Source organism: Canis lupus, chromosome 14 (assembly GCF_048164855.1).
Source record: "Canis lupus baileyi chromosome 14, mCanLup2.hap1, whole genome shotgun sequence".
NCBI classification, from domain to species: Eukaryota; Metazoa; Chordata; class Mammalia; order Carnivora; family Canidae; genus Canis; species Canis lupus.
In genome coordinates, this window is record NC_132851.1 from 19908316 (window position 1) to 19930885 (window position 22570).

At 38.8% G+C, this 22570-nt stretch overlaps 3 long non-coding RNA genes and 1 other non-coding gene across 12 annotated transcripts in view; 3 read left to right on the top strand and 1 right to left on the bottom strand.

Annotated features, from left to right (window-relative positions):
- The window catches only part of LOC140603751 (uncharacterized), a 285757-nt gene that overhangs the window by 126706 nt on the left and 136481 nt on the right, over window positions 1–22570 (top strand). The window lies entirely within an intron of this gene.
- LOC140603746 (uncharacterized) overlaps window positions 1–22570 on the top strand; it is a 141787-nt gene that overhangs the window by 67157 nt on the left and 52060 nt on the right. For all 4 annotated transcript variants that reach the window (XR_012006732.1, XR_012006729.1, XR_012006731.1 and 1 more), the window contains one exon: window positions 18736–18853. This is a non-coding gene — a long non-coding RNA (uncharacterized lncRNA). The remainder of the gene's footprint in view (window positions 1–18735; window positions 18854–22570) is intronic.
- LOC140603747 (uncharacterized) lies at window positions 3176–19397 on the bottom strand. The gene is made up of 3 exons (XR_012006736.1): window positions 19270–19397; window positions 6293–6392; window positions 3176–5244 (listed from the first exon to the last, which is right to left on the bottom strand). It is a non-coding gene; the product is annotated as an uncharacterized lncRNA (long non-coding RNA).
- Window positions 13932–14038, top strand: LOC140604386 (U6 spliceosomal RNA). Its single transcript, XR_012007291.1, has one exon. It is a non-coding gene; the product is annotated as a U6 spliceosomal RNA (small nuclear RNA).

Sequence of the window (22570 nt, forward strand, 5' to 3'; positions counted from 1 at the left end):
AATAAGTACAGAAGCCAGGATGTGGATGGTTCATCCTACACCCTGGTCTCCCAGATCCTTGACCTCTTTAGCTCCAGTTGTCTTGTTTCCCATTCCAGTTCAGCCATCTTGTCATCACTGATGGTAATCATCACTTCCCAGATTTTCAATTCCAAACCTCCCCTCCTCTGACCATCTTCTGCTCACCTCCTACATTTTTACTTTACTTCCTGTAGTATTCCCACTACAAACATTCTCTGATCTCATTCAAACTTTCACCTCATTGACCCTACTTCTTTCTTAGCCTAAAAAATTCAACAAGTCAAAATTCTAGGATTGGGGGATTTTTATTACTTTATTTTCTTTGCACTCTGGACACAGCCTTGCAAGTTTTTTCTCCAGAATGTATCCTGAATCTAGCTACTACTCACAAATCTTACTGCTAAAACTTGAGCTCAAGCCTCCATCATTTCTGCTATACAATGACCTCCAGCCTCAATGAACTCCTGCTTTCACACAGTGATGTGCCCTTCTCTCACACAGATCCTTCTTCAGAGTCATCATTCTAAAAAACAAGGCAGATTAAGTCACTTCTCTGTTAAAACTATCTAATGACTTCCCATTAAAAATGTCAAGCTCCTGGCTTTAGCATATGTTAAGCTCCTGTCAAGCCCTAGGGGATCCAGATCTTGGTCAACTCTCCTTTTTTTTTTTTTTCTTTCTCCCCTGTGAGCAAGTTAAGCTTGTTTCCTTCCCAGGATCTTTGTACTTGATTTTCTTTTTCTTTGGAACGATCTTCCCCATGTCTTTTTCCCATGCCTAACCTCCAACTCCACCCAGATTTCTTCACAGTTGCCTTTGTCTTATAATTCAGGACTAAATACACACATCTCCTCCTAAGAGAGATCTTCTCTGATAACACTAAGTAGCCCAAGCATCCACATTCACTCACTGTCACTTTCTTATTTTAACTTCTTCATAGTGAATATTAATAACATAAGTTATCTGTTTATCTGTTTTATATAAAATTATGGTCTATTATCCTAATGACAATATAAGCTCTTCAGGTGGAGGACCCTGTCTTTTTAAACTATCTCTGGTGTTAGTTTAGATTTAGAGTCTCCATATAGGATTAAAGACCTCACTCTCAGTTGCCAAAATTCTCAGCTCTGCTGAGACCATGGGTGACCATTGTACTCTTTGCCTCTAGGGATCACTCATCTAGTTGAGATCATAACAAATATAGGTGCTACTGTACTTTATATCATTTTTACTTGGGAAAACCTTTATACATCCTGTTTTACCTTCTTCTCTTTGGAAGTAGATGTTTGGAAAGCACAAAACTTTGAAGCTCATTGGATATAGGTTTGAATATCAACCGCGGTGTTAGGTAAAATCTCCACTCCTCTTAGTCTCAATTTCCTTTATAAAAAATGGTGATAATTTTACTTACTTTTCAGAGTTGTATTTGCTCTAATAAAGAAGCAAATTTTATTGCATGAAGGTAATAATCAATCAATATCATTGCTATTTTTCTTTATTAATTTGTTGTATCTCTAATTTTCTTAAGAAGATAAATGCCAGTTAAATTGGGCTTTCATCCAATCTGTGGACTTCAAGTTTTACCGGCATTAGCTAGTCTTGTGAGATGCTGTGTAGGACCCTTTTAACAACAGCTTTCTCCAAGCTAGTTTTTCTTCATAGGTTTGGAAGCAGATATAGATGAAAACACAGTGAATATAGAGAGGCCTGAGTACAGTTCCATCAACTTATTTATTGGGTTATGTTGGGTGAGACAGTTAAATTTTAATTTATTCTCATCACTTAGCTTTTATTTTCCTCATCTACATGGTGAGAATAATACTTGCAGGCCCTATATCATGGTTTGTGTGTGTGTGTTTGTGTGTAGTAAACATCACTGAGTTTGTCTTTTGAGGGTCTTCTCTAATTCCTGGATTTTCCTCCCAATTCTGCTCCCATTTCTCATCATCCATATGGTGTCTTCAGGAATGGAGAGAGTTCATTAGCCCAGTAGGGGAGGCAGGATAAACAATATTTTTTGCCAGGAGTTTTTGAATTGATAAGTGCAAAGAAAGTTAGTATCACTGCAAGGCCAGATATTTTAAGATATAACTCTTTGGAGCTGTTGGTAGCACAGTTTCCTGCCAAAGGGAGAAAACTTGTCAGCCATGAGAGGGAATCAAAGGTATGTGTGGAGAAGGCCAAGAAGAAGAGATACCAAAAAAGACTGCAAACTTCAAGGTGCTGGTTCTAAACATTCCTAAGGCCCTGCTATATCTGTGACCCTCATTCAGTCTGCTTGTTTAAACTTATTTGGAATTTGTAAAGTCATACTTTATCATTTTTTGCCTAAATGAATTGGAGTCCTGTTTCTGACACTTGAAAACAGGGCATCCAGAAATCAGTCCAGCCTTGTGGCCTTTTGTGAGTTATGTACCTTCCCTCTCTGAGCCTTGGTTTCCTTCACTCTAAAGGACACAATGCTTGCATTTGAACACCTAGATGGTGTCTGATACGTGCTTGGTGATTCCTAGTAGGTAGCTGTTCTTACCATTAACAATATAGTCCTGTTTGTGATAGACTCTCTCTGACCCACTTACCGTCTGTCCTATTGTGCCTTGTGATCAGACCATCTGAGGAAAAGCAGACTGAATGGTGAGCCAGAAGTGCCATGAAGTAGGAAGTGTTTCTGACAGAGACTTCTGGAAAGCTCTCATCATACTCAGGCCAAAGGATTAATGGAATTTTGAATTGATTTGTAATGAGAAGAGAGATTAGCAAGGCTGACATGATCAGAATCTCTTGAAGAGTTCTAACTAGTCAGTCTCCAGGTACCAATTTAAATAATCTCTGTCACATTTCAAATAAAACTTTTGATTGCTACCTCCTTTTTCCTTACTTAACATATGCTGTTAGCAGAAGTGGTAGGAGACAGAACATGAGGGAAATGATAGAAAATAGAGTAAGAGTTATAAGATAGACATTCTAAAGGCAAAGAATATAAACATAGAGCCATTCCTTTTTTCCCTTAAATAAGAAAGGACAAAAGCAATCTAGGGTAAAATATTAGTTTCAATGTAACACAATCACCTTATGCTTTTTTTAAATTAATAAGCTTTATTTTTGAGTGATTTTAAGTTCACAGCAAAATTGAGCAGAAAGTACAGAGTTGCCGTATCTCCTCCAGTTATCAACATCCAGAGTGTTACATTTGTTATAATCTTCCTTCACTTAGTTTTAGGCAGTTCAGTTTCCTCAATTTCTTTGCTTGGCTTTATCACTCATTTAATTTTAGCAGTGAATCATATTCCACTGTCTTGGATATACCACAGTTTATCTCCTATTGAAGGAAATCTTGTTTGTGTTCAAAGTTTACCAAATTTCAGCAATTATGAATAAAACTACTGTAATTATCAATGTGTAGGTTTGTGTGGACATAAGTTTTTGATTCATTTGGGTAAATACCAAGAAGCATGATTATTAGGTCAGATGGTAAGAGGATGTTTTTTGTTTCTTTTTTTTTTTTTTTTTTTAAGATTTATTTATTTGAGAGAGAAAGAAACACAGCAAGCAGAGGGAGAGGGAGACAAGCAAACTCCCCACTGGGTGGAGAGGTTAACCCTGGGCTCAATCCCAGGAGATTATGATCATGACCAGCTGAAATCAAGAGTCAGATGCTCAACTGAGCCACCCAGGTGTGTGAGGATGTTTAAGAAGTTGTAAGACGTTGCCAAAGCATCCCCTAGGGTGATTGTACCATTTTCCACTCCTGCCAGCAATGAATAAGAGTTCCTGTTGCTCCTCTGTCCCATCACCATTTAGTGTTGTCAGTTTTGGAATTTGGCCATTCTAATAGGGATATAGTGGTATCTCATCATAGTTTTACCTTACTTTTCTCTGATGATATATAATGTGGAACATCTTTTCATGTACCTATTTGTCATCTTCTTTGGTTAGGTGTCTGCTTGTATCTTTGGCCTCTTAAAAATTTCTTTTTAAGTTTAAATTCAATTTAATTAATGTATACTATATTATTAATTTCAGAAGTATAATATAGTGATTCATCAGTTGCATATAACACCCAGTGCTCATGACATCAAGTGCCCTCCTTAATGCCCATCACTCAAGTACCCCATCAAGCAACCCTTAATTTGTTTTCTAGAGTTAAGCATCTCTTATGGTTTGCCTCCCTCTCTGTTTTTATCTTATTTTATTTTTCCTTCCCTTATGTTCATCTGTCTTGTTTCTTAAATTCCACATATGAGTTAAATCATGTGGTATTTGTCTTTTTCTGAGTTATTTCACTTAGCATAATATCCTCTAGTTCCATCCATGTCATTGCAAATGGCAAGAATTTACTCTTTGATGGCTGAGTAATATTCCATTGAGTATATATACCACATCTTCTTTATCCATTCATCTGTTGATGGACATCTGCATTCTTTCCATAGTTTGACTATTGTGGACATTGCTGCTATAAACATTGGGGTGCATGTGTCCTTTCAAATCACTATGTTTGCATCCTTTGGATAAATACCTAGTAGTGCAATTGCTGAGTCATAGGGTAATTCTATTTTTAATTTTTTGAGGAACCTCCATACTATTTTCCAGAGTTGGCCATTTCTTAATCAGTCTTTGTTTTCTTATTATTGGTTTTTAAGACTTCTATGTATATTTTGGATAACAGTCCTGTATCAGATATATCCTATGCAAATATTTTCTTTGAATCTGGCTTGGCTTATTTTCTTGAGATTGTCTTTATAATCTATGTTTTTGAAATTGAAAATAAAACCATTGCTTTCAATGGGCTTGTACTGATATGCCTCAGGTTTAAGAACATCTCAAGGTCATGTATAAACTTCACCGCTGCTCCATCATCCACCTCTCATTCTATGGACAGCAGTTGTCTATGGACCAACTCATGCATTCCAGACAGTCACCTCAATTATTACTGCCTCTTTCATTTAACATATTTGCCAAAATTAGAATAGGCAGAGATAGATGAAATGCAATATGGTCTTAAGTGATGTCAAACAGGACTAAGTTCAGCACTTATTTTTTAAACTTTATCAACATAGCACAAGTATGAAATGAATTGACTTTGCCTTCTCCTGATGCAACAAAGAGAAATGCAGTTTCCTTCTTTATGCTGATAACCTTTTTGTATTCTCTAAGAGTGAATTTAAGAAGCAGTGTGAGTCCATTAGCATCTGACTTCCATAAGGAAAAACTCAGCATAAAATTCTGCAAAACAAAACAAAACAAAAATCACTGTATTTGGTACACATTCAATTTTAAGTGCCCTCAGGCAACAAGTCAATTTATTATGTCTTTTGTAGGGATTCAGTCACTGTGGATCCACAAATGGATCTATTCTCTTATTCAGGCATGCATTTTGCTCCTAATTCATTCTAATGGCTCCTGAGGATATCTAGTTCTTAAAATGAGATATTTGCTAGTTTATGTGTTGATGTTCTTTTATAGATGAGGCCAACAGCTGGTCATATATACACACACACATACTTCTGTGAGATAAAAGTTAAGTAAGATTAAATCTTTTTATTTCATATTTCCTGGTTCTGAACTGTGGAGTTTTAGACAAATACACATGCTTGAAAGCATTAAACCTCTGCTCAGGAAAAAAAAGAAAAATTAACTTTATCTCTAGACCTCTCTGCTACTCTCCACTATTAGAGTTAAATTTAATGCATGGCATATTTCCATTTTTGCTTCAGCTTCCAGGAAACAGAATATTATTCACTTTGATAGGAATTGACTATTTTACTTGACCCTAGCCTCTTGATAAGCCTCAATTGCTTCTGTGTTTTTTGGATAACTTTTTATTGTTATTTATTGTATTCAGAAGTATGTTTCATTTTTTAAGCAATTTAAATGATTTTTTAAGAAATTCAAATATTTATAACTTCTTTCAGCAGAAATTTATTGAGTACTATTCCAATAAGTTATTGTTTCTCAGCTCCACACTGACCCTTTACACTCAGCTTTGTGGTATTGGCTGGGGCTATGCAGGCCTCATGTGGCTCCATGTTAGGCTGGCTTCATGTTGGGTTCTACCAATAGGGGCCTACAGTGGGAGACCACCAGGCTTGAAGAGAAGGGATATTCTTCCTCCCAGCTTCCTGTTGACCAACAACCTTTAAGCTTTCTGTTCCCAGCATATCACCCAAGTAATACTTCATCCCCTAGCAGTTGTTTTTTCCCATAGTAAGCACTGGATCCAATGTGCAGTTAGTTCTTCCAGTGTGAGTAAAGCCCATTTCATCCCACTTACCATTGTGCCAGCCCCATCCTGTCATAGTCTCTTTTTGATGATCTGGGTGCCAAGCCCACTATTTGAGTTGGTTGGACATTTAGGCAGACAGGGCCTGGGTCTGCAACAAGACAATTTGGAGTCAGGACAGCTAAGATAAAATGCAACTGACATCCTGTTCTGCAGCTTAGATAGGACCACACTAGCATTCCGTTTTGTAGCCTTTGCAGAAATGACTTCTGCAAAATGACCTAAAATAAGACAATCACAGAGCATTTATCACTATTACAGGCAAGGGGCAGTTAAGACATGAGCCCTCAAATGTCAGCAAAAAAGACCATCAGCATGTAGACATTAACCTAATAGGTTGACAGATATGTGACCAAAGCCCTGATTGGAATGACTCAGCACATCCTGATTGCTTAAGATATTTCTGCTCATAAAACCCCGTAAGCTTAGAAATTCCAAGGGCAAAGCTCTCGGGTGCACCTCTTCTCCAGGAGTTTTATGCTATCACTCAATAAACTTTGTTTTGCTGCCCACCACTGTTCATCTGGTCTACTTCCTCTTTCTTCGAAATGGTGTGACTAAGAGCTGTGGGCACTAAAGGCTGATGAATCCTGCAACATCACCATATTGCTTCTCAAAGCTCAGAGATACCAGCCATGGAGATCTCCCTCCACAGAGCCCAGAATTTCAACTCTGCAAGGACCCTCTCTAGGTCTCCAGGATTTATTAATTCTAGTATCTCCTTTGCTCCCTCAGCCTGAGAGGTTGCTCACTGCAGTTGTTACTTGAGAATTTTCTTTGTATCGTTTCAGGTACCGAGTTAACTTTCTAGTAGTAGTTACTTCTTAATGTTAAATTCCCTTTCATCAAACTGGCATAGTTTCTGATGCCCAGTTAGCTCCTCACTAATGCAGGTACTTAACATGAATTAGGCATAGTTCTAAGGGCCAAGGAATGATCCTGACCCAGATAAATCTACTGCTTTCATAGAATTAATCTTATAGGATTGGACAGGTAACACACAGAAATATGAATTATGATAAATGGTACTTTTCCATTACTATGAAAAAAAAATAAAGCCAGGTAAGAGAGAAGAGAGTGCCCAAGGTGTCAGGAAGAGGCTACTGTTGTATGAGAATGGTAGAGAAAAGCCCTCTCTGGGCAGGCCTGGACATTTCAACATTTTTGAAGGAAGTGTAGGATCAAATTATATAGCTGTGTGAAGGAAAAATGTTTGAGGCAGGGAGAATAGCAAATGCAAAGCCCTGTGGGTAAAGCAGGCTTGCCATGACCAGGAATGGAAAGGCCAGTCTGTCTCTAGCAAAGGGAGCAAGTGGGAACGTGGTAGGAGATGAAAGTAGACAGGAAGCTGGAAGACCGGATCCTGTTAGGGCTCTGGGAGCCATAGTAAGGAGTATAACTTTTCTCTTCTTTTCTTTTTTAAGGATTTTATTTATTTATTTGAGAGAGGGAGAATAGGAGTGAGGGGGAAGGGGCAGAGGTACAAGTAGACTGCCTGCTGAGCATGGAGCCCAATGTGGGGCTTGATCCCAAGACCCTGAGATCATGACCTGAGCCAAAGTCATCAGATGCTTAATTGACTGAGCCACCCAGGCCCCTTCCTTCTTTTTTTTTTTTTTTTTTTTTTAAGATTTTATTGAACTTTTCATCAAAGTGAAATTGTAAGCCACTGAAGGAGTTTTGAATATAGGAAGCACAAGCCAGTCCTCCATGATCAAAACTTAATTGAGCATGTACTTTGTACTAGGCACTCTTCTGAAAGCCAGTATTATAGCAGTGAATAAAACCGATTTATTCCTGCCCTTCCAGTGGTGAAGATAGACAAGGAACACCTAACTCAGCATATAATAGGTCAGATGATATGTGCTCTGGAGAGCAGGATCATGGTGCAAGAGAATCTGGAGGAGAGCCTAAAGAGAGCAAAACAAAGTAGGAAGGTCAGTTAGGAGACTACTGTGATAGGCAGGAGTTGTTGGTGGCTTGGACCTGATGGGGATGAAGATATTTTTTTAAATGTGGTCTGATTCTAGATATGCTTTATATGTTGAGATGGTAGGATTTTCTGATGATTTATAGAATAAACCAGAATAAAATACAGATCCTAGTCATGGCCTACAAGATTTTGCAAGGTCTTGTTTCTTTTTTTATTTAAAGATTTTATTTATTTATTCATGAGAGACACAGAGAGAAAGGCAGAGACATAGGCAGAGGGAGAAGCAGGGTCGCTGCAGGGAGCCCGATGTTGGACTCAATCCCAGGACTCTAGGATCATGCCCTAAGGCAAAGGCAGATGCTCAACCACTGAGCCACCCAGGTGCCTGCATGATCTTGTTTCTGCCCTACGTTTCTAACCTCCTCTCTTATTCCCACTTCCCCCAGTATACACTGTTCTTTTACTCTATTGAACACTTACCAATTTCCTAAAGAGCCATGCTCTCACTGTCTGCTAGTCATTGCACATACCGGTCCCCCCATCAAGGCCTTATTTACCTGGAGAGCTTTCTCCTCCTTCAGCCATGGCTTACATTTTCCCTATTCACAGAAGCCTTACCCATCTTCTGAAGATGAGGCTCTGTGTCTCTCCTATGAGCCTTACCACAAGGCCCATTTGATCTTCTACAGCTAATCAGACATCCAGACAGCTGTGCACTCTCTTACTGTAATCAAAATTCTCAGTCTGTTTACTCACCTCATTAACTCTATTTTGGGGAGTTGAGGAAGGGTCCTTTAGACCACAAACACAAAGGTCCAGGATCCAAAGCAGTAGAGATGGTTGGTGGCCATCATACCATTCAATGGATAGTTGGTGCAGACTTTCTTCAGACATTTATAAGGGGATCCCTGGGTGGCTCAGTGGTTTAGCACCTGCCTTTGGCCTAGGGCATGATCCTGGAGACCTGGGATCGAGTCCCTCATCAGGCTCCCTGCATGGAGCCTGCTTGTGTCTCTGCCTCTCTTTCTCTCTGTGTGTCTATAATGAATAAATAAATAAAATCTTAAAAAAAAAAAAAAAAGAGAGAGAAACAACTTTATACTAATGAAGAAGAATTGGATAAGTCATTAAAGTTTTTGTTTTGGAACCTAATGTTTTGCTGTCATGGCCTTAAAATGCCCTCATTTTCTCAAGATTTTAATTTATTATGTTCACTTATTTTAATGCTGTTTTTACTTCTTGATTGTGAACACGCAACAGCTTTTAATCACCAGCTCACGGCACGCTGTAGGAAGAGAAATGCTTCTTTTATTAAGACAACATGCAAAATATATCACATGCTCATTTCCCGAAATATGGAATGAGTATCTTCAAACCTTGGAAACACTTCAGTTCCATGAAATAAATCTCCCCAGACTGGTAAATTCCCTGAGATTATCATAACAGACTTGCTAAGTCGAACTGAGGAGGGATTTCTATTTTGAGAGAATACTGCTTTTGGCAGCCAGGAGAGCCTTCTGTAGACATCTTTTGGAGAATGGAATAACTCATCTGAATTCATCATAGCCAGAAATAAATATTCTTGGTGCCTGATGTAGGTGCATTACCGGAAGGATGGTAGTCTGGCTTAGTATTGCTTGCAAAAATTACTTATGGTTGGCACTCCCAATGTATTTTTTTTTAAATAAAAACCTCTTTTCATACTTGGTTAAATGTGTCTGTCTTGCTTTTCATTATTATTTGAAGTCTACCTTCAAAATGCTCAAAATAAGGTTGTTTTTGGACAGACCTCTATCTGAAATCCAGGAAATAGTTTTCATTTTGGCCCCAGTTAGAACCCACATCATGTATATTAATGCAATTTTCTCATTCTAAACTACTTTTTGTTCTCGTTGCAGCCAGGCTTTATTAACATGCATAAACCAATAAATCTTAATCTTTACTGGAGTGAGCTAATTGTGTCTTCTAATGAAGAGGTCTGAACTTAGTTTTTCAGATTTATGTTTATACACAGGCCACCTCATTGAAAGCAGACCAGCTTAAGGAGTGTCTTGTCAAAAAGTACATTGAATGAGTACTTTAAAAAAACTTTCCTTGCTAATGACATTTTAAAGACTTAATTCCATAGATGTTATTTTTGCTGGAAGTATACAGATTCTTCCTACTAATATTTACAAATCTACTTCACGATATGCCATTTTCTATTGCTTTGAATGTGCATCTTACCCACAATACTCATTCTTATATGAAAATATATAGTCATTAACTTGTTTCATTACTTCCCTTAAATGACATCTCCATTCTTCCCTGCTTAGCTAAATCCTCTGTCTCTTTCAGTTCAGGGAAAATCTTACCTTATAGCTTTACCTCATTTTGGCAGAATATTCTGTAGATCATGGAGATGCCACTACTAACTGTATTGTGTGTTCTAGGTGGAATCTATACTGGCCAATATTTCCTGCATGTCAAAGATTTGCCCACTCATAAAAATTAACATACTATTATCTTAATGGAAATTAGAGGCACTGGGATAAGTTTTGTTTGTTTGCTTGTTTTTACAACTCTGAGATGCATTGTAGGTGATGTTGTTTTGGCCTCTCCAGAAGCCAGTTACCTTGACCCATGTAATAGCACTCTAATATATCTGGGGATTTCTGCCAGTGATACCTACACTGTGGATCTGTAACTGACCAGAGTAAATGAGGTTCCGTACCTGAGAAGTCTTCATTGCCTTGGCCTTGGGCTATGATAATATTATCTTGAGTTCTAAGGGCCATCATGATGGGAAAGCATACTTGAAAATTAGGCCATTTCAGAAGAAAGAAGGCATATGGGAAAGATTACTTCTTGACAGTATGGAACATCTGAATCCAAGTGTGTCAGAAGCTAAAGGATCTTAGGTTTTTCAATTACATAGTCAATACATTTATTTAATTTTTACTTGTATTTTATTTATTTATTTGTTTATTTGCTTAAGAAAGCATGGGTTAAGTTTTTGATTTTTGGAATTGAAAGAGCTCTGAATAACTATATGAGTCCCAGGTCTACAGATGAGGAAATTAAGCTGAGAATCGTCTAGGACACTGAAGAGCTAATAACAAATGAAACTGGAATTGGCATTTAGGTGTATCTGCCTCTATGGCCCATTCCCTCTGCTCTATTGTATTGCATGACAATTCTCTAGTATGCTTTACCTGGAATATATGTATATATATGTGTTTATTAATTTATTTTGGGGGAATAAATAAAGGCCTTGATTTGCAGTGATATCGTTTTCTAGTATTTTGGTGGAAGAAAATATGAGGGACACAGAAACATCTATGTTCTGAGTACTTGTAATAATATAAGCTGCATTAATACTCACTGAATTTTCCAGGGATTAATATTCAGCACATGTGGTCTTCCTTAGTTTAAAGCACCTCGGTTGAAGTCAACACCATTCTTATTCATAGAAAGACCTGCTAGTCTTTGAGTCTGTGTTACTCTAGTGTCTCATGTCCATAATCCCTATCTCCATCAATTTACATTATTTTCAGAAACACAAACAAAGGTTGAACTAGACCTTCACAAGGACATTTCTTTGGGAAATACTAGGAAAATTATGCCTACTCCCAGGCTGGATCAGAGACAACATTGCAAGAAACATCTGAGTTTCATTCCTGGAATTGTCACTGAATTTCAGGGTGGCCTTGGACATAATCATTTTTCTCTGTTTCTCCTCAGGGAAGATAACAGAAGTGGGAGAGGAATGAATAGCCCAGAATTAATAAATTTATTCTTTGCCGAGCTTAAGTATTGCATTCCCATTTTCCTGAAATTACTGTGAATTTACAGGCCAGATCTCAGAGAGAGCCTTTAAAATATTAGAAATAGCCCTTTTTATTTATAGCCAGAAGAACAAAAACAAAAACCAAACAAATAGAAAACAAGCTTGGGGCACACACACAAAGCTACAGGCAGGTGGGCCATTCTGGTGAGTTGGTGTCACTTACTAAGACCTAATTAGCTAGACTGCCTTGGTGGCATTTTCAGAAAGGAAGCTGGAATCCTCTGCCTGTAAATGTCTCTGTTAGCTCAGTGTGCATGTTTTCATTGGCCTTTGGAGAAGACTCTCAGTCTATTATGGTTTTGTTGATGGCTAACAGTATTCTTGGCGCTGAGTGAGATATAGAAGAAGGTGGGATCCGCCCAAGGCACTGCAACCTAAGTTAGTAAAACAAATAATTCGCTATTAGCCTTGACCTTGCTGGAAATTGGGCTTAAATATCAGTGGTGCTAAATTCCAGAATATTTCTATTTATGCCCCTTTGGGATGGGCAGGAATGACATTGTGGAGCAACCGTATTTCTTGGTATGCTTCCTTTCTTCCATTTTTAGCATGTCCGTCTGTCTTCCATACTCCAGGGCTTTTTCCATCCCTGAGTTAACCACATACATGGTGTCTCAGCATCCACTTATTTTGATGTAATATTTGCCCTAATTTTAGTTCATTATAGTAGAATTTCATTTATCTCTACCCACTGTAGTAGGAGAAAAAAGTGTTGGCTCAGATCAACCCTAAATAATTTTTTGTATGTGTGGGAATGAATTTTTTTTCTTATATATAATTGTGTGGATGCTGTAGCACTTCATTTTTTTTTAAAGATTTTATTTATTTATTCATTCATGAGAGACACAGAGAGAGCGAGAGACACACACACACAGAGGCAGAGACACAGACAGAGGGAAAAGCAGGCTCCATGCAGGGAGCCTGACATGGGACTCAATCCCAGGTCTCCAGGATCACAACCGGGGCAGAAGGCAGCACTAACCCGCTGAGCCACCCGAGCTGCCCTACTGTAGCACTTCAAATAAAATTGTGAAGCTTGAATGTGAAGACCCAGCTAGACAGCAATTGAAAATTAGCCAATATCCTCTGCCCATGTAGTTATTTTTCCATATAAGTAGGGAAGAAAGATATTACATTGCAGACTTCACACCTTTGGGAAGAGTGAGTGAAGTAGGGGAGGTGATCACAAGAGATTGAAGATGACCAGTGGAAAAGAGCCTGGTAAACTGAGGCAAGAAATATATAATTTGAAAGCCCATTTTTATGGCTGGTGTCAAGCCATTGCCAATTGGGAGCCTCTATGAGAAAGGACAAATAAAGCTGTTTATAAGTTAAAAAAATTGTTGGTCTTGCCTCTAATCCATACATAGCTCCTGCTGGTAAGCACTCAGAAGTGTGCTAGATTTGAGAGAGAAAGCTAATTGAAGTCTACTGGTAAGGTCTGTCAATATCAATGAAAATGTGATGGACTGTTACCACACCCAATAGCATGGATAAACCGTTCAACCATATGTTGAACAGAAGAAGACAGATACTAGAGACTAGGGATCGATTTACTTCATTTAAATAAAGTTAAAAAACAAATTATGTTGTTTTAAGTTTGCAAAGTATGACCTTCTGCAGGGGTGGTGACTGAAAGGGGGGGTGATGGGGTGCTCTGGGCTGTTTCAAATGTTCTGTTTCTTGGTCAGGGTGATGGTTCTACAGGTGTGTCCCTTTGTGAAATACTTATAATTATACTTGTAATTTGTATATTATTCTTCATATATTTTATATTTAATTTAAAAAGATTATTTAAAATTGCTAATGTCTAACCAGAGAGATGTTTGCTTGTATATATATCATTATGGAGCTATTAAAAACTTCTAGTGCTCACTTGGGCAGCACATATACTAAAATTGGAACAATACAGAGAAGATTAGCATGGCCCCTGCACAAAGATGACACACAAATTCGTGAAGCGTTTCATATTTTTGGAGGGTATTATGCTGAGTGAAATAAGTCAATCAGAGAAAGACAATGATCATATGGTTTCACTCATATATGGAATATAAGAAATAGTGAAAGAGACTATAAGGTAAAGGAGGAAAACTGAGTGGGGAAAAATTAGAGAGGAAGACAAATCATGAGAAACTCCTAACTCTGAGAAACAAACAAAGGGTTGCAGAAGGGGAGGTGGGTGGGGAAAGGGGTGACTGGTGAGGGGCACTAAGGGGGGCACTTGATGGGATGAGCATTGGGTGTTATACTGTATGTTGGCAAATTGAATTTAAATAAAATATTATAAAAAATTTAAAAACTAAGGAACTGTATATGCTTTTTTTTTTTCTTCAAGTTAATAGCTGACTGACATTTGATTTCTGGGAGATATTTGTTGTCAATAATTTCTGGTTACAAAAAAGAAGCCAGTTTGTCTAGGCCTGATGGATACCTAGGTATTATGGGTTGATGTGTGCTTTCCTCACAATCAAAGATAGTTGAGCCAAGAGCTGAGTCCTCTCCTGAGGCAGGAGGTAGGGCTAGATTATGGCATTTCCATGGTAGATAAAAAATAATGATCTTTACTCCATTGCTTCTCAGGTCCTGAAATGCGTGGCAGCTACTGTCACCAGAGTCTGTCACCTTCCTTCATTCCACGGCTCACTTCTAACCAGCAATATCTAGGAGGAGAACCTACCCATTCCCTTCTCCAGCAGGAACATCCTCTCTCTCTCTCATACAACACACACACACACACACACACACACACACACACACACGGGGAGTAGGCATTGGAAAGACCTGGTATATGAGAGCCAGAGAGAAGTAGGACAGAGGAATAGGAAGGAAGACAAGGCAGGAAGGAAAAGGGAAAAGTGGAGTTGGGAAAAAAAAGAAAGAAAAGAAAAGTGGAGTAGGTCAAGAGAGATGTGTCAAAGTATCTGAAGGTTGTCAACTTCCAGATAATGAGAAAAGGGTAAAGTCTTTACACTGTCCTATTTTTTAAAAATGCTTCAAATATACTTACTATATGCTAGGACCTGCCACTGTGCTATATGTCCTGTATCATTCTATTTAATTTTAATCATACAGATGATAAAAACTGAGGGATCAGGAGGATGAACACAGTATGTTTAATTCTGGTCTAACCCTTCCTTATTCACTAAGCTAAACCCTCTTAGCAGAGCCCATTGACTATAAGAATAATAATGTGATGTGTTGAGTGCCTACAACATCCCAAGTACCTCTCATTCACCTTTTATTTTCTTTTAGCTTTATCATGGTGAGAACACTCCACATGATATCTGCCCTCCTAACAAAATTTTAAGTATAGAGCATATGATTATTGACTGTAGTGCAATGTTACACTGCATGTATCTAGAACTTGTTTTGCTTAACTAAAACTTGATGCCCTCTGATGAGTGATTCCCCATTTCTGTTCTCACTCCAGCCCTTAGTAACCACTAGCCTATACATTGATTCTATGAATTGGACTGTTTTATTATTTCACATCAATGAAATTGTTCAGTATTTCTTTCTGCAACTAGCTTATTTCACTTAGCATAAGGTCTTCAAGGTCCATCCCTGTTGTAACACACAGCAGAATTTCATTTTTAAAAGATGAATGAGGAAAAAAAAAATAAAAGATGAATGAGGGATGTCTGAGTGGCCCAGTGGTCAAGCATCTGCCTTCGGCTCAAGGCGTGATCCTGGAGTCCTGGGATCAAGTCCCACATCGGGCTCCCTGCATAGAGCCTGCTTCTCCCTCTGCCTATGTGTCCGCCTCTCTCTGTATGTGTCTCTCATGAATAAATAAATAAAATATAAAATCCTAAAAAAAAAAGATGAATGATACTCTATTGTGTGTAAATACCACATTTTCCTTATCCATTCATCTGTCAAGGGACATTCAGGTTGTTTCCCCATCTTGGTTTTTGCGAAGAATGCTTTAGTGAACACAGTTGTGCTAATGTCTCTTTGAGATCCTAATTTCAGGTCTTTGGGATAAATACCCAGAAGTGATATGGGTGTAGTATGTAGTAGCTTTATTTTTAATTTTTTGAGGAACCACCATACTGTTTTCCATAGTGGCTGCACCATTTTACATTCTTAAAACTGTGCACAAGAGTGAGAGTTTGCCCACATATACATTTGTCCTCACCTCAACATACTTCATCCTAAATAATTAGTTTTTGTTCATGCTGATCAACATGTGCATATGGCTAAGTCTGGCTATCTGTGCCCATTTGTATTGGCTACTTGTTACTGGCTGTGACCTTATCATCTGGGATTCCAGCTGGAGCTGGGCGGGACTGCCTGGAGCCACTCCAGGCCACATGGCCCCTCTGGTCACTCTGGTCTGGACTCATTCCTCCTTGCCATCTATCCTTCCCACCAGGACTTATCTGGAACTTAACCAACTCCCAAAGGGAAAGATAGATCACTGGACAGATGACCATGAGCCTTTAACTGGTTACCCTGATTTGTGTGTATTGGCTTTGAGGGAGGATTCTTGTGGTTTCTTTTCACTCTGAGTTTATATTTTAAGCAAAGATTAGATTTGCTACACACTTCTCACTGACACATGAAGGTTTTGGGTGTGCATCATTGGATAGCATCCCACAAAACCAATGAGCTGTAGAAGTCAATTGTGCCATGTATATGTGATCAACTTGGAAATTCACATTTGAATGACTAAAATAGCTAAAAAATTTTGTAGAGATTAGTTACAGAATCATCACAAGTATTTGAGTATCCTAGACCTGCAAGTATTAAGCCAGGTAATTGTGTGGATTCAGAAGCTGGAATGAAGAAACAACAGATCAGGCTGTCAAAGACTGTACTAAAAACCAAGCCTATGCTGAATTAAGTAATTAGTAATAGGAGTGCAAGTGGACACATATAAGCGGAGAGAGATGGTCACTTGGTAGTGTGGGTAAAATGATCTTTCCTTACATCTATGTAATTGATCATTTCTATATATTTACAAATCAGATACAGTGATAATTGGTTGTTTGTGTAAAGTGTGTCTTTAGTGACCAAATAAGTTAGGAAATGCTAGTTAAAGAAAATATGTATAGGTTTCTCTACAGTAGGATCTTCCTAAGATCCTACTAATTTGGTAATTAGTTTTTGCTAATTTGGAAGCTCCAAGAGAAAAGGTAAATTTTCTGGTAGCCCACGTTTTGCACCTTGAAAAATTTTTATATACAGTATCTTCTGGAACTAGTCTTTAGAAAGGCTGGAAACAATGGTTTATTTAACATTTTCCGAATCATCTATCATTTCACGTTCTCCTTTCTTTTAGGTCTGGTGGAGAAAATCTAGGTAGCATAATGTAGTGGAAAATTCAGCAGAGAGTAGCCCAAATCCTAGGCTCATCACTCAGGGCTATTTTGCTTTCACCTTCTATGAAAATAAATCCACCCCTATTGTCCTCAACAAAGTGGGTCTACTTGAGATTCAGTGACCTAGAGATTTCAGGATTTCAGATTTCCTTAACCAGGGAACAGATCCAGCCATAAATCCTTTAGATGCATTCCCAACAAGCATCTTTCCTTTTATTTTCTCAAAGTACTCAGCTCTGAGCCCTTACCTTGTGGGTTTTTTTTTGTGTGTTTGCCTAGGGCAACCAAAGGAAATGAAGCAGATTAGTCCTAGAAAGGTCCTAAAGAGGGCACATGTATTCAAGTCTCCTAGTTTACAGATGAAGAATCTAAACATTCTTTGGAGTTTGACTTTCCCTTGGATTATAGTCCTGGTTAGTATGAGGGGCTGTAGGGGATGTATTAAGGTCATCTGACTCAGTCTATGCTGCTTCCTGTGATGGCGTACAGAGACCCTAGGATCACCCTGAGGTTTGATTCCCTTGACACAGGGCTAATCAGTGGGAAATGCCCAGGGGGAATTCCTCACTTTCACCCAGATCCTCTTTTGTCAGGCATGGTAACACTCAACTAAAATATAGTTGCTCTTATCTCTTGGGGAAAAATATTCAACAATTTAAAACTCCATTTGTTTATTAGGGATTTATCTAACTCTGTCCCAGAGCTATTTAAAAAAAATTTTTTTTAAAGCCCTATGAACAGATCTAGATGCTGTTACATCAGGGATCCCAGGAAATGATTGAGTTTAACACTCGATGGTTACAGAATAAGGGCTAGGGAAAATGCATGGTGTCTCGAAACCTCAGGCAATTTAACTGTGGCTGCTAAGGCATCCACAGAAAGAGTTTTTCAATTGGTATATTTATACTTTCTTTACTTAGTATTGATTCTAAATAAGGATAAAACCCATCCTTGATGGGAAGCCCTATGAGTAAGAACAGATGAATTAAAGTTTGTTTTATCTTCCCACTTTCCTTTCACTGTAGCCAAAAAAAGCCTTCCCTGTAGAGGCAAATGGGATGTATTCTAGAGGAAGCAGCCACTGCTTTCAGAACAACTAAATGATGAAGTAGTAGGAGAATCCAGGGCCAAAGGGATGGTGGGTTCTAGTGCAGGTCTAGGTCTCCCTAAACCTTTTGTCTAGAAAGTTGGGGGAAATAGGCCATCTTAAAGGTTCACAGTTCTCCAAATTTCCCCTGCCCAATCTGTATATGGATGCCCAGGCTTGTCAGTCTCCAAACCCTGTATTCCTCTTAAAACACCTGCTTTTGAGCCACTTTTAAAACAAGCACTCTCTCTCTTTTAGGTCTTGCAACAGATTGACTTCATCATACATATTTGCTTATTGATTATTTGTGGAACTGAGAATAATCTGTATATCTTGCCTTATGGCAGAAAATGAATAGAGAGAACGCGTGATCAAGGTAGGATTATTTTAGGCATCAGCTGCTCATTGTGTGTGTAGGTGTATCTGGGTGTGGGTCTGCGCGAATAATCTACAAACATCATTAAGTCAGACTTGCTCAAACAGAAATTGTAATGCGTCTCCAAACTTAAGGTAGGGCTCAAGTTTATCTTTCCTTCAGCTGTACAACAAGGTATGTGAATATGCAGAAAGATTGTCTGGACTTTAAAAAACCATCTTTTCCAACACTCTGGAAATTCTATTCTCATCTATGTGTAATCCACCCCATCTTGCAGCTAATTTTCTATATCCTGATACGTAGGCTGCTTCCACCCACCCCCACCCCTAACAAATGGATACCGCTGAGCTTTGCTGATAGTTTTCACTTCTTGGAGCCCCTTCTTCTTCGCCTTTCTCTTCTGTTATCCCACTTACCTTATATGGTTCCTTTTAAGTGTCCTCATCCTCCATCATCCAAGTTCATTGTTCTTATTCCCAGAGTTCCACAGGAATTTACTCATGCCTCCAACAGAGTGCTTATTTCATTCTGCCTGACATTCTAGTGAGATGTTAAAAGAGGGATAGTGAGAGAGTAGAAAATGAACAGGCTTTGGAAGCAACAAAGAAGGTTTTAGCCCTGGAAAATTCTAGCTGTAAAATGTTAAGCAAGGTTATTGAGTCTGTTTGAATCTTAAGTTTTCTTCTCTCTAAAATGGACATAACCATCACCCTGCCAATTTTTGTCAGGTAAAATGAGCTAATATATGTAAAGAGCTTATTACAAGGTGGATAACAGATCTAAGCTGCTATTGCCAGTTATAATGATTTAGGCATTTTTATCTTTGTGTCATTTTCTTAGTGTTTTCACAGTGTCTAGAAGACTGTTTCAAAATTGTTTGTTGAATAAAGAAATAATTCCCTTGATACATATAAGTTCCCTTTATACCTATAGAGCTGCTGCAAAATTTCATATACCACCACTAAATAAATAAGGGAAATAATTGTTTGATAAGGTAAGCAGAAATGAGAAAAGATGATGATGCAGTTGTTCTGAACTATTTAATTTATTCACCAAAGTAGCAATTCCATGGGGTAACACTGGGGATTTATTTACTGAATCGAGTCTAACCAGAGAATTTTCAGTGCATTGGGCTCAGTATTTGGAGGAGAGCAATCATCAGCAATAAGAACTGATAATTATTGATCATTAGTGATTATGCCTGCATGTGGGCATAGTGGTTTTAATAGAGGCAGTACCAGCAATAACTTTTTGAGGTAGATAGTAATGTCCTCATTTTACAAAAATGAAAATGAAGCCCACAGAAATGGAAAAACTAGTCTAAATTTGTTAAGGTATAAGTGGCAGACACTGTACTCAAACCCAGGCACTCTGGCTCACCAAATCCACTGTGACTACCATGCCTCAGGCAGTTTATACTCTAGTTGAACAGAGTCCATCAGTGCAGAGAAATACATGCTCCAATCCAAGGAACTCAAGGCGATTTGAAGCATTGAGAGGGTGCCATTTGAAAAGCAATGTTTTGCTAGGCTTTCTTTTTATTCCCCTAGCTACTTCCTTAGTTCTATTTTAAAGTTTTTTGACAAGTGATTGGTGGATTTTCCCCTCACTTTCTCATAGAAATACTGTGATTCATTTAGCTGGAGGTTTCAACTGAGGGAAAGTACCAGCCTTTGGTCATATTTACTCCTTGGCTGTCTGTAGGGGTTGGATGTGGTCATGCGAAGAAATCAAATACTTGATTGTATTCAGAACAATGCTGCTGCTGGCCCCAAGGAGCAAGTAGATAGCCCTTCAGCTCTCTCCAGTTTCTCTGATAGAGTTCTGCAAACAGTGCAGTGGCTTTTTCACAATACTTTCTATACAAACTTTGATTCTTTCAAGGCTGGCTCTGGAAAAACCAGAGAGGATGGAATTAGTATAGCAGCAACGGGTGGCCAGACTTACTCAGATCCTACAGGGACATTTCTCAGAGCCACTTCAAGAAGCTGTTAGAGGAAAGTAAGGAGAAAGGAAAATCACATAGGGATCTCTCTCTCACTCACCTGGTACAGGACTTGATATTGCCTCATGATAATGGCCCATATTAGATTCTTTGTAGAGAAGAGCTTTTGGTGGGTTAAGGATTTTGGGTTTCTGTTACATTGATTTATTAGTACTTTGTTTTAGAGTACTAATGCATTCACACTTGATTGCTACTTGGCAGAGAGAGAGAGAGAGAGAGAGAGAGAGAGAGAGAATGAGAGAGAGAAAGAGAGAGAGAGTTCTGATAGAGAGATGGGGGAAGGAATCCAAAGCATGGTGGAGACAAGCTAAGGCATGCCGTAAGGCATAGATGAACCAAGAGGAAGAACATCTTTCACAGTTGGGAATGAAGGGATTGGGAAATAAGGCAAATCCCCTTTTACCTTAGGCTGGTCCAGTTGTCTTGCTTACAAATCTCCCTCCTTCCTGTCCTCTCTCCCTTCCTTTCTTCTCTAGACACAGTACAAGGCAAATCACCAAAAGAAATACAAAGAGAAAGGAGACCTGATTCCTCCTCCTTCTAATTCACAATCTAGCAAAGGACATGTGTGTGCAATTAGGTCTACGGAGGGCCTGGTTTTAGAAGGAAGGTATACACACAGTGCCATGGAGTCACGGCACTTATTTTCTTTTTATCTAGATCCTAAGAAAGTGAAATAGAAGGAGGGGCAGGCATGGTTGGGACTCAGGGTGGAATTTCTCCTGCTCACCTTCTTGTTGGTGGAGTTGTCTCCAATGTGATGTGCTTGCTCTCAGCCTGGGAAACCTGCAAGCAGTGCTTTGGCTTCATGGGAATTGGTGTGACCTGTTTTGCTGAGTGAGTCTGACCAAAGCAGGGGGTGTGCAAGTAGATAATGAGAATGCTAGCAATGACAGCTAACTTTTTATTTATTTATTTATTTATTTATTTATTTATTTATTTATTTGCACTTTTTATATGCTGGTCATCATACTAGTCTATTTAATGATCTGGGCAATCCTTTTTGTTTTTTAAGATTTTATTTATCTATTCATGAGAGACACAGAGAGAGAGAGAGGCAGAGACACAGGCAGAGGGAGAAGCAGGCTCCAAGCAAGGAGCCCAACGTGGGACTCGATCCCAGGTCCCCAGGATCACACCCCAGGCTGAAGGCAGCACTAAACCACTGAGCCACCCAGGCTGCCCTGATCTTGGCAATCCTGCAAGTACTTTTATTATTCCCATTTTACAGATAAGGAAATTGATGCTGAAGGAGTTCAGTAATATGCTCAAAGATACACAAGTTAAAGGACAGAGCTGAGATTTCCTTCAGTAGTCCAACTCTACGGGCTAAGCCTTAACCATCATTTTCCTGAATATCCAATATTTCATAGTGGAGTCTCCCTTTGCAAGTAACTCTAAGAGCATACCATGCTAGAGATCCAGATCAGGCTGTGGGAGTGCTAATCATTAGAAAGGAAAGCATGTACCATCCTGGGAAGTCGTGGTCTCCTGGTTTTAGGGGAGAGGTTTATCAGTAACAGGAGCAAATATGGGTTTAGAACAACTGGAATGGTTTCTTCCCAGTGATCCAAGAAGCAGTGTCATATCCTACTTTTTTGAAGAGATGATGTGGTGTTGTTCTCTGGGCCTAATATCTCTGCTCAGCCAGAGAGACACTACCATCATCAGTTTAATGTTCAAATCCAACACTAGTATCAGTTGAATAGGAA